This window comes from Saimiri boliviensis, chromosome X, assembly GCF_048565385.1.
Source record: "Saimiri boliviensis isolate mSaiBol1 chromosome X, mSaiBol1.pri, whole genome shotgun sequence".
NCBI classification, from domain to species: Eukaryota; Metazoa; Chordata; class Mammalia; order Primates; family Cebidae; genus Saimiri; species Saimiri boliviensis.
The window spans coordinates 53,031,030-53,042,868 of NC_133470.1; the positions used below are offsets into that span (position 1 = coordinate 53,031,030).

The 11,839-nt window shown below is 37.0% G+C and overlaps 1 pseudogene; it reads left to right on the top strand.

The window, feature by feature from the left end:
- The first annotated feature begins 8,683 nt into the window (after window positions 1-8,683).
- On the top strand, window positions 8,684-10,397 carry LOC141582707 (protein FAM200A-like; annotated as a pseudogene).
- The last annotated feature ends 1,442 nt before the right edge of the window (window positions 10,398-11,839 follow it).

Consider the following 11,839-nt stretch of genomic DNA (forward strand, 5'->3'; position numbering starts at 1 on the left):
CGGCTCCACCCCCGGCCATCCCGCCTTCCGCTCCGCGGGCTGCAGCCTGGCTGGTCAGCGCGCGTGCCCGCGTTCAGTTTGTATTGACACACGCGCTCTCTCATTTCCTCCTCCGCCCCTCGACCGTTTTCCTCAAACCCTAGCCAGACAGGCCGACTCCCCTCCTCCTCCTTTCTGGCGGTCTGCTGCCCGCCAGCCTCCTACACAGTGGCTCCATCTGCTTTCTATCTTCCAGGAATTCCTCACTTAAAAAAAAAAAAAAAAAAAGTAAGACACACGCACACACAGAGTTTGTGCATACAAATTATTTTCTTTCAGTTTAAGATATTTAAGATGAGAATAAAAAGCCTGTGTAAAATTCACAGTCCACCATCTTAATCCAAAATCTTTTATATTTTCTACCTGATCATTTCTGGTAATTATATTTTTTATTTTTATTTGTCAAAATGTAAATGTCATGTACTGACATTGTGGAGATCTTCAAAAATTCAGTTAAATGAAAGAAAAAACTACCATTAATTTTGCCATCCAGACTGCACCAAAGTGTCAATAATGCTGCTTTTTCTCCTGTTAATAAACCTGTGCTTGTATTTTATAAAATTGCAAGCATATTTTATACTTTTATAACTTTTATAACTTTTAAAACCTTTCCTCTATTTTGTACACAAGCCCTTTTTGCCAAAGCTTAAGTGTTAATCAAGGAGAACTATGGCATGATTTGTTCCTTATATCCAATTTCAGAGCAGTATTTCAAATACTGGAAGCTTCTGGAAGACTGGCTTCTTAATCAATATTATTGAAAATTAATTTAGGATACTTAGTGTTAATTTATAATTGGAGGGGTGGTAGAGTTAGCTATAACTATTGTTAATTCCAGTATGCACAGAAGATTATAGTGCATGCTATAAAAGAGGTACAACTGAAGCACTAGGGGACCCAAAGGAGGTAGTGATTTGTTATGGCTGGGGAGATCAATGAAGACTACTTGAATGTTTAAAATAACAATAAAAGAAGATATTCAGAGGGTGAGAGAATAGTGAGGTCTTTTCAAAGAGCTCAAGGAAATACACAGAAACATGCATGGTTATTGGACATCTGACAAACTAGTCAGGAGTTTGTGACAAGAGCAAAGAGTTTGTTGTGTAGTCTGTGGTGTGGAACAAAGTTAAAAACCTCAAAGGTGACAAGTAGTATTTCATCCACTGTTGGTGGAAGTAGCTGACATTCCAATTCCCCTGAAAGTGTGGTGTTGGCATTACCAAGTAGAGAGCTGATCTTCTATGCTTCATATGACAGAAGTAGGCAGTGTTTTTATTCCGCTGGAAGATAAATATTAATGATGCTGAACAGAGAGCTGATAGATTACCCCCCTGGCAGAAGTAAGTGGTGCTCTGATTCCCTTGCCAGGATAGCGTCAGCAAGGTCTAATAGTAAGTTGCTCCACCACATTCATCTAGTAGTACAAGTAATTGTTATGATACACCCTCACCCACACGCCCCATATAAACCCGACAGCAATGAGATTGAATAGAGTAGAACATGGAAGGACTAGTCAGCTCTCTGGTTTCCTATACCCCTAATGTCAGTGAAAATCAGTGAGTAGCTGAGCTTCCATCCTCATCCACAGTCAGTGAGACAGAACAAAGGGAAACATGATGGGAGAAGATGGTACTCAACTTTCCCTAAAACTTTTGTGTCAATGGGGCACAGAGTTCAGATGAGTCTCCACTCCCACTTTGGGATAATAAGATGGTATGAGCCAGTAACACATGTTTACCATGAAGGCATTAGCAAATTTGGGATGGGAGCTAAACTTCCATACTGCCCATGTGCAATGAGGCAGTGTGAATTAGTGCTACACTTTTTCAAAGGTTGTGTCAGGGGAACCTAACAGAAGAAGCTGAACATACATAGAAAAGTAGCTCTTCAGCTACAAAACAATAGGGCTCTCTAGCAAATAAAAATATCACAGAGAACACAGAGTCTCATGATATAAAATTAAAAAGTGACTAGGATGCAATGAAAAATCATACAAGGAACAAAGGAAATCACAACTTAAAAGACACAAGACAATTAACTGATGTCCAAAGCTGAGATAAAAATTAATGTTGGAAATATCTGAAATAAATTGTAAAGCAGCCATTATTAAAAAAAAGAATGATTCAATAAACCCAGGCATTGATGAATGCCTTTAAGTATCAAGAGCATTCAGGGATAAATGGCCTCACCAAACTAACTGAAGAAGATGCCAGTAACCAACCCTGGAAAGATGGATTTGTGTGACCTCTCAGGCAGATAATTCAAGATAGCTGTTTTAAAGAAACTCAGTAAACTTCATGGAGAAGCAATTAAGAAATTTATAAGAGAAATATAACAAAGAGATTGAAATAATTAAAAAATCAAATTATATAGGTGAAAAATATAATGGATGGAAAGCCTTATGATATTACAACACTAGATTTGATCAAGCAAAGAAATAATCAGTGAGCTCAAAGACAAACTATTAAAAATACCCAGTCAGAGGTAATGAAAAAAAAGAATTAAAAGCATTGAAAAATGCTTATGAAACCTATGAGACAGCCTCAAAAGACCAAATGTAAAAGCCACTGGCCTTAAAGAGGGCATATAGAAAGAGAAAGGGGTAGAAAGACGATGCAAGAAAATAATAATAAAAAACATTCCAAACATAGGGCAAGACACAAATATTTAGGTCCAGCAAGATCAGAGATCACCAGGCAGATTCGACCTACTACTGCTATTGTAAGGCACCTTATAATCAAATACTTAAAAGACAAGGACAAAGATTCTAAAAGCAGTGGGTAAAAAGTAAATAACATATAAAGGACCTCTGATACATCTAGCTGCAGGTTTCTCAACAGAAACTTTTTGGGCCAGGAGGGAGTGGTATGACATATTCAAAGCGGTAAAGTAAAAAAAACCTGCCAACTAAGAATAGTGTAGTTAGCAAAGCAATCCTTTAAAGAGAAAGGAGAGATAAAGACTTTCACATACAAATCTGAAGAAATTCATTGCCATCTGACTCATCGAGAAGATTTGCTATAGTTTTTTAATCTATAAAAGACACTGATATGCAGCAACAACAACAAAAAAAAAAACACTTGAAGGTTTAAAAAACTCATTTGTAATTGTAAGTACACAGACAAATTCAGCATACTCTAATATGTAATTGTAGTATGTAAACCACTCATACCTATAGAGTGGAGCAAAAAAGACAAATCCATTGAAAATAATAACAACTACAACAATTTGGTTAAAATTAGGCAATATAAAAAGATGTAAGGTGAAATGACAAAAAAGTAAAAATGAGGCATGGATGATGTTAAAGTTTAGAATTTTTTCATATATTTGTTTTTGCTTCTTTTCTTTGTGGTTAAAGTTGTCATCAGTTTTAAATAGTTTGTTATACGATTTTTTTAAAGCCTAATGGTAACCACAATGCAAGAACCTGTAGCAGATACACAAAAAATAGAAAGCATGGAATTAAAACATACTATCAGAGAAAATCACTTAACCACAAAGGAGTACAATAAGAAAGGGAGAAATGAGTTGCAAAACAACCAGAAAACAAGTAGCAAAATGAAAGTAGTAAGTCCAATAATAGCATTAAATATAAATTGACTAAATTGTCTAATTAAAAGACACAGAGTGGTTGAATAAATTTTAAAAGACTCAGCTGTATGCTGCCTACAATAAATTCTCTTGACCTATCATGACACACATAACTAAAGAGGAAAGTATCGAAAAAGATATTTCATGCACATGGAAATGACAAAAGATAGATGTTAAATCAAAAACAGTAATAAAAGATAAGGCTGTTACATACATAGAAAACATACATAGAAAAGGAGTCAATAGAGCAGGAGGATATGAAAACTGTAAACATATATGGCTGAACAATGGAAAACTCGGATACATAAAGCGAACATTAACCATCCTAAAAGGATAGCTAGAATGCAATGCAATAATATTAGGGTGCATCAATACACACTTTCAGCAACAAACAGAATATCCAGATAGAAAATCAACAAAGAGATACTGAAGTCAAACTGCACTCTAGACTAAATGTTCCTAACAGATATTTTAAAGAACATTTCACCCAACAGCTGCAGAATACACATTCTTCTCAAGAGCACAATAGAACATTCTCCATGAGAAACCATATGTTGGACCACAAAACATGTGTAAAGATTTTTTTTTAATTGAAATAATATCAAATACGTTTTCTGACCATAATAGAATAAAGCTATAAGTAAATAACAGGAGAAACACTGAAAATTATATAAATATACAGAATTAAACAAAATGTTTATAAACAACCTATGAGTCAATGAAGAAGTTTAAAGGGAAATTTAAAAATTCATTGATGCAAATGAAAATAGAAGCACAACATAGTGAATCATATGGGATACAACAAAAGCAGTTCTAAAAGGGAAGTATATACAAATAAATGCCTACAGAAAATGTGCAAAGAGATGTCAAATAAGCAACCCAATGTTAAACCTCAAGGAAACAGAAAAACAAAAACAATCTAAACCAAAAACAAGTAGAAAAAAATTAACAACAAATATCAGATCAGAAATAAAATAGAAACATAAAAATATACAGAAGTTCAACAAAACAAAGAACTGATTTTTTAAAGACAAACAGAATCAACAAACCTTTCAATACACTAAGAAAAAAGAGAGAAATCTCAGTCAGAAATTAAAGGAAGACATTATAACTGATAGCACAGAAATAGGATAACAAATGACAACTATGAACTATGCCACAAAATTGGAAAACCTAGAAGAATAAATTCCAGGGCACAAACACCCTGTGATGATTGAATCTTGAAAAAATAAAAATCCCGAGAAGACCAGTAATGAATAATACAATAGCAACACTAATAAAAAGTTTGCCATCAAGGTAGCACACAGGCCCTGATAGCTTTATTGCAGAATTCTATCAAACATTTAAAGAAGAACCACCAGCAGTCTTAATGAAGGTTTTTTTTTTTTTTTTTTTTTTAATGAAGAGAAGGGAACATTTCTAAATTAATTCTACAAGGCCAGCATTGCTATGATTCTTAAACCAGACGAGTGCAATAAAGAAAGGAAACTCTAGGCCAATATTCTTTATGAACATAGATGCGAAGATTCTCAGAAAAACACTAACAAACTAAATGTGCCAGCACATTAAAGAAAAATTCAGGAGATTCAAGATGGTCAAATAGCAACAGCTCTAGATTGCAGTTCCCAGGGGAAAAAAAGGGAGTGAGTGATCACTGCATGTCCAGATGAAATTTTACTGCCCACAGACCAGGAGATTCCTGGGTGGAAAAGCACTGTGAGTCTCCAACATGGCTGTTTCTGCTGGTGCAGTGGGTTTCCGCACATAAACTCACACAAATCCAGGTGCCATTTCAACTGGAGGCTGGAATGCCTGGGAGACAAAACTGCCCATTCAACTGAAAAAAAAAAGGGGGGCTGAAACAGGGAGCCAGGTAATCTGGCTCAGCTGGTCCCATCCCCAAAAGACCAGCAATCTGGAATGCTCTGGATTGTGAGTTTCGCAGCACATACAACTTGACTCAGGATGGTACAGCTCTGTAGGGGGAAGGGTGTCTGCCATTGCTGAGTCAGTCCACCCTTATTGAGGCAGTCCACCATTACCAAGGCAGTCCACCATTACTGGGCAGACTGCCATTACAGAGACAGTCTGACATTACTGAGGCACTTCTAACTATACCCCTATAAACAAAACTGCAAGGAAGTTCACACAGCAGCTGGGCAGAGCCCATGGCAGCTCAGTAACACCTCTGCTGGCAGACTGTGACTAGGCTACCTCCTTGTTGGGCAGGGCATCTCTGAAAAAAGGGAGCAGAATGACAGGAACTTAAAAATAAAGCCCCATCTCCCTGGGACAGAGTGCCTGGGAAAGAAAGGCTCTTACGAGTTTTGATGCAGCAGACTTAAATGTACCTGCCCAGCAGCTCTGAACAGAACAATGGACCTCACAGCTCAGCACTTGAGCTCCTATAAGGGACAGACTGAATCCTCAAGCATCTCCCTGAGCCACATAAAACCAAAGACACCTCATAAAGGAGAGCTTAGGCTGACATCTGGCTGGTATTCTTCTGGGACAAAGATAACAGCAGAAGAAACTGTAAGCAACCCCTACTGTTCTGCAACCTCTGCTGGTGATACCCCAGCAAGCAGGGTCAGGAGTGGACCTCCAGCAGTCCTACAGCAGGGGGCCTGTTAGAAGAAACACAAAGAAACAGAAGGAAATAACTTCATCAGCATCAAAAAGGAGGTCCACTCAGAGACCCCATCTGAAAGTAACCAACCACAAAGGCCAGAGGTAGATAAATCCACAAAGATGGAAAGAAACCAGCACAAAAAGGATGAAAATACCTAAAACCAGAATGCCTTTCCTGCTCCAAGGGATCACAACTCCTCACCAGGAAGGGAACAAGGCTGGATGGAAAATGAATCTGATGAATTGACAGAACCAGGCTTCAGAAGGTGGGTAATAACAAACTGCTCTAAGCTAAAAGATGATGTTCTAACCCAATGCAAAGAAACTGCAAACCTTGAAAAATGGTTTGATGAAATACTAATGAGAGCAAACAGCTTAGAGAGGAATATAAATGCATTGATGGAGCTGAAAAACACAACACAAGAACTTCATGAAGCATACAAAAGTTTCAATAGCCAAATCTACCAAGCAGAAGAAAGGATATCAGAGGCTGAATATCAACTCAATGAAATAAAACAAGAAGGCAAGATTAGAGAAAAAGGAGTAAAAAGAAATGAATAAGGCCTCCAGGAAAATTGGGATTATGTGAAAAGACCTAATCTACGTTGGATAGGTGTACCTGAATGTGATAGAGAGAATGAATCCAAGCTGGAAAATATTCTTCAGGATATTATCCAGGAAAATTTCCCCAACCTAGCAAGGCAGGACAACATTCAAGTCCAGGAAATACAGAGAACACAACAAAGATATTCCTCAAGAAGAGCAACCCCAAGGCACATAATCGTCAGATTCACCAGGGCTAAAATGAAGGAGAAAATGCTAAGGGCAGCCAGAGAGAAAGGTCGGGTTACCCACAAAGGGAAGTCCATCAGACTCACAGCAGATCTCTCAGCAGAAACCCTACAAGCCAGAAGAGAGTGGGGGCCAATATTTAACATTCTTAAAGAAAAGAACTTTCAAAAAAAAAAAAAGAACTTTCAACCTAGAATTTCATATCCAGACAAACTAAGCTTCATAAGTGAAGGAGAAATAAAATCCTTTATAAGCAAACAATTTCTCAGAGATTTCATCACCGCTAGGCATGCTTTACAAGAGCTCCTGAAAGAAGGACTAAACATAAAAAGGAACAACCAGTACCAGCCACTCCAAAAACATATCAAATGGTAGAGAGCATTGACACAATGAAGAAACTGCATCAACTAATGGGCAAAACAACCAGATAGCATGAAAATGGCAGGATCAAATTCACACATAACAATATTAACCTTAAATGTAAATGGGCTAAGTGCCCCAATCAAAAGACACAGAATGGCAAACTGGATACAACGTCAAAACCCATCAGTGTGCTGTATCAAGGAAACCTGCCTCACATGCAAGGATACACATGGGCTCAAAATAAAGGGATGGAGGAAGATCTACCAAGAAACGGAGAGAAAAATAACAGCAGTTGTAATTCTAGTCTCTGATAAAATTGACTTTAAACCAACAAAGATCAAAAGAGACAAAGAATGGCATTACATAATGGTAAAAGGATCAATGCAACAAGAAGAGCTAATGATCCTAAATATATATGCACCAAATACAGCAGCACCCAGATACATAAAGCAAGTTCTTAGTGACTTACAAAGACTTAGACTCCCATAATAGTGGGAGACTTTAACACTCCACCTTCAATATTGGACAGATCAATGAGACAGAAAATTAACAAGGATATCCAGGACTTGAACTCAGACCTGGACCAAGCAAACCTAATAGACATCTAGAGAAATATCCACCCCAAATCCACAGAATATACATTCTTCTCAGCACCACATCACACCTACTCTAAAATTGACCACATAATTAGAAGTAAATCACTTCTCAGCTAATGCAAAAGAATGAAAATCATAACAGTCTCTCAGACCACAGTGCAATAAAATTAGAACTCAGAAATCAGAAACTAACTCAGAACCACACAACGTCATGGAAACTGAACAACTGGCTCTTGAATGTTGACTGGATAAACAATGAAATGAAGGCAGAAATAAAGATGTTCTTTGAAACCAATAAGAACAAAGATACAACATTCCAGAATCCCTGGGACACATTTAAAGCAGTGTCTGGAGGAAAATGTATAACAATAAATGTAGTGCTACCAGTCCCCAAAGTCACAACCCTTTCTATCCCAAGACCCCAGACTTCTCCAGGTGGGGACAGAGCTAGACGTGCACTGCTGTGTCCTGAAATCCCCTCGCCATGACCACCCTGGACAAAGTGAAAGTGGGTCATGGCAGCCTCGGCAGTGGCAAGTGCTGTCTCCCAGCAGAGGCATTGCTGGATAGAGTATAGCAAAACCTGATCTTATAAAACCCAGGTCACAAAGCACAGCCCTGCAAAACAGACGCTATTTGGATCAGGTAAGTCAGTTCTTGGAACCTGAATAATGACTCTTGAATCAAGGGATACTATACATTTGTCTCCATGGGGTACCCAGGAGATGAAAGGCATTGTGATTATGAAGGTGAAGAAGGAAGAGGAAGAAAACCATTTTCAAAAGGAAAAAAAAAAAAAAAGTAGAGTCATCACCACAAGTTCTCAGTCGCTCTACATCAATGGATGAAAGAGCCTTATTATTATCATATTTAGTTGCATGTAGCGTGGCAAAAGAGAAAATGGTCACACTGCAGCTGAAAAAAATTATCCTTTTAGCATGTATGGATATGGTACATACAATTTTTGATGATAAATCAGCTCATAAGCTAAGAACTATACTTCTTAGTGATAATACAATATCTTGTCGAATCTGTACGATTGCAAAACATTTGGAAGCAATGCTTATTAGATGGCTGCAATCTGGTGTAGACTTTGCCATCCAACTTGATGAGAGCACTGATATGGCAAGTGGTCCAACACTGTTGGTTTATGTTAGATATGTGTGGCAAGATGATTTTGTAGAGGATCTCTTATGTTGTTTAAACTTAAATTCACACATAACTGGATTGGATTTATTTACTGAATTAGAGAAATGCATTGTTGGTCAGTATAAATTAAACTGGAAACATTGTAAAGGAATTTCAAGTGATGGAGCAGCAAATATGACTGGAAAACATAGCAGACTTACTGAAAAACTGTTAGAAGCAACCCACAACAATGCTCTTTGGAATCACTGTTTTATTCATCGAGAAGCTTTGGTATTCAAAGAAATTTCACCAAGTCTAATGGATGTATTTAAAAATGCTGTGAAAATTGTTAATTTTATTAAAGGAAGTTCACTGAATAGCCGACTTCTTGAAGTATTTTGTTCAGAGATTGGAGTTAACCATACCCACTTATTGTTTCATACCGAAGTTTTTTGGCTTTCTCAAGGAAAAGTATTGAGGCTAGTATATGAACTCAGGAACGAGATTTACATTTTTCTCATTGAAAAGCAATCTCATTTGGCAAGCACTTTTGAAGATGATATCTGGGTAACAAAATTGGCATATTTAAGTGACATTTTTTGCATTCTTAATGAATTAAACCTGAAAATACAGGGGAAAAACAATGATATATGTCAGTATCTTGAACATATTCTAGGATTCCAAAAAAATTATTGCTGTGTCAAGCAAGACTTAAAAGTAATTGCCCCAGCTACTATATGTTTCCAACATTATTGCAACACATCTAAGAGAATATTATTAACGAAGACTGTTTAAAAGAAATAAAGTTAGAGATATTATTTCATCTCACTTTTTTTGTCTCAAACGTTTAATTATTACTTTCCAGAAAGGAAATTTGAATCATTAAAGAAAAATATTTGGATGAAAGATCCATTTGCTTTTCACAACCCAGAATCAATAATTGAGTTAAACTTGGAGACTGAAGAAGAGAATGAATTATTGCAGCTCAGTTCATCTTTCACACTAAAGAATTATTATAAGACATTAAGTTTATCAGCATTTTGGATTAAGATTAAAGATGAATTTCCACTGCTAAGTAAGAAGAGTATATTGCTTTTACTACCATTCACAAGTACTTGTTTGTGTGAACTAGGATTTTCAATCTTGACAAGATTAAAGACAAAGAAAAGAAATAGGCTCAATAGTGCACCAGGCATGAGGGTAGCATTTTCTTCATGTGATCCTGAATGGAACACCTACACCTATCACATTAAATAAAATCTTTCCAAAATTTTGTGTTTAGCTGAGCAGGGTGTCTCATGCCTGTCATTCCAGAACTTTGGGAGGCTGAGGTGAGCAGATCACTTGAGATCAGGAGTTCAAGACCAGCCTGGCCAACATGGTGAAATTGCATCTCTACTAAAAATACAAAACTTAGCCAGGCGTGCCTGGAGTCCCAGTTACTAGGGTGGCTGAGGCAGGACAATCTCTTACACCAGGAAGGCAGAGATTGCACTGAGCTGAAATGATGTCACTGCATTCCAGCCTAGGAAACAGCGAGATTCCATCTGAAAAAAAAAAAAGAAAGAAAAAGAAAAAGAAAATAGTGTCTGTACTTTTTAAGGGATTTTGCAGTATGTTGTATGAAAATGTTCATAGAATTATATTTGCAATTTAACAAATGTCCACATAAGAAGCAAGGAAAGATCTAAAATCAGCACCCTATCATCAAAATTGAAAGAGCTAGAGGAGCAAGTTTGAAAAAACTCAAAAGCTAGCAGAAGACAAGAAATAATTAAGATCAGAGCAGAACTGAAGAAGCTAGAAACACAAAAAAAACCTTCAAAAAATTAATTCAGGAGCTGGTTTTTTTTGAAAAGATCAAAGTAGACTGATCACTAGCCAGATAAATAAAAAGCAAAAGAGAATAATCAAATAGATGCCATAAAAACGATAAAGGGAATATCACCACAGATTTCACACAAACATAAACTACAATCAGAGATTATTACAAAGCACTCTATGCACATAAACCAGTAAACCAGGAGAAATGGATAAATTCCTGGACGCAAAAAACCTAAATAGACAAATAACAAGGGCTGAAGTTGAGAGAGCAATTAATAGCTTACCAACCAAAAAAGCCCAGGTCCAGATGGGTTCACAGCCGAATTCTACCACACATACAAAGAGGAGCTGGTATCACTCCTTCTGAAACTATTCCAAACAATCCAAAAAGAAGGATTCCTCTCCAAATCATTTTATGAGACCAACATCATCCTGATACCAAAACCTGGCAGAGACTCATCAAGAAAAGAAAACTTCAGGCCAATATCCATGATGAATATAGATGCAAAAATCTTCCATAAAATACTGGCAAACTGATTGCAACAACACATCAAAAAGCTTATCCATCACAATCAAGTAGGCTTCATCCCGGGGATGCAAGGCTGGTTCAACATATGCAAGTCTACAAATGTAATGCACCACATAAACAGAACCAAAGACAAAAACCATGTGATTATCTCAATAGATGCAGAGAATGTCCTTGACAAACTTCAACAGCTCTTTATGCTAAAAACCCTCAATAAACTAGGTATTGATGAAATGTATCTCAAAATAATAAAAGTTATTTATGACAAACTAACAGCCAATATCATGCTGAATGGGCAAAAACTGGAAGCATTCCCTTTGAAATCTGGCACTAGACAAGGATGCCCTCT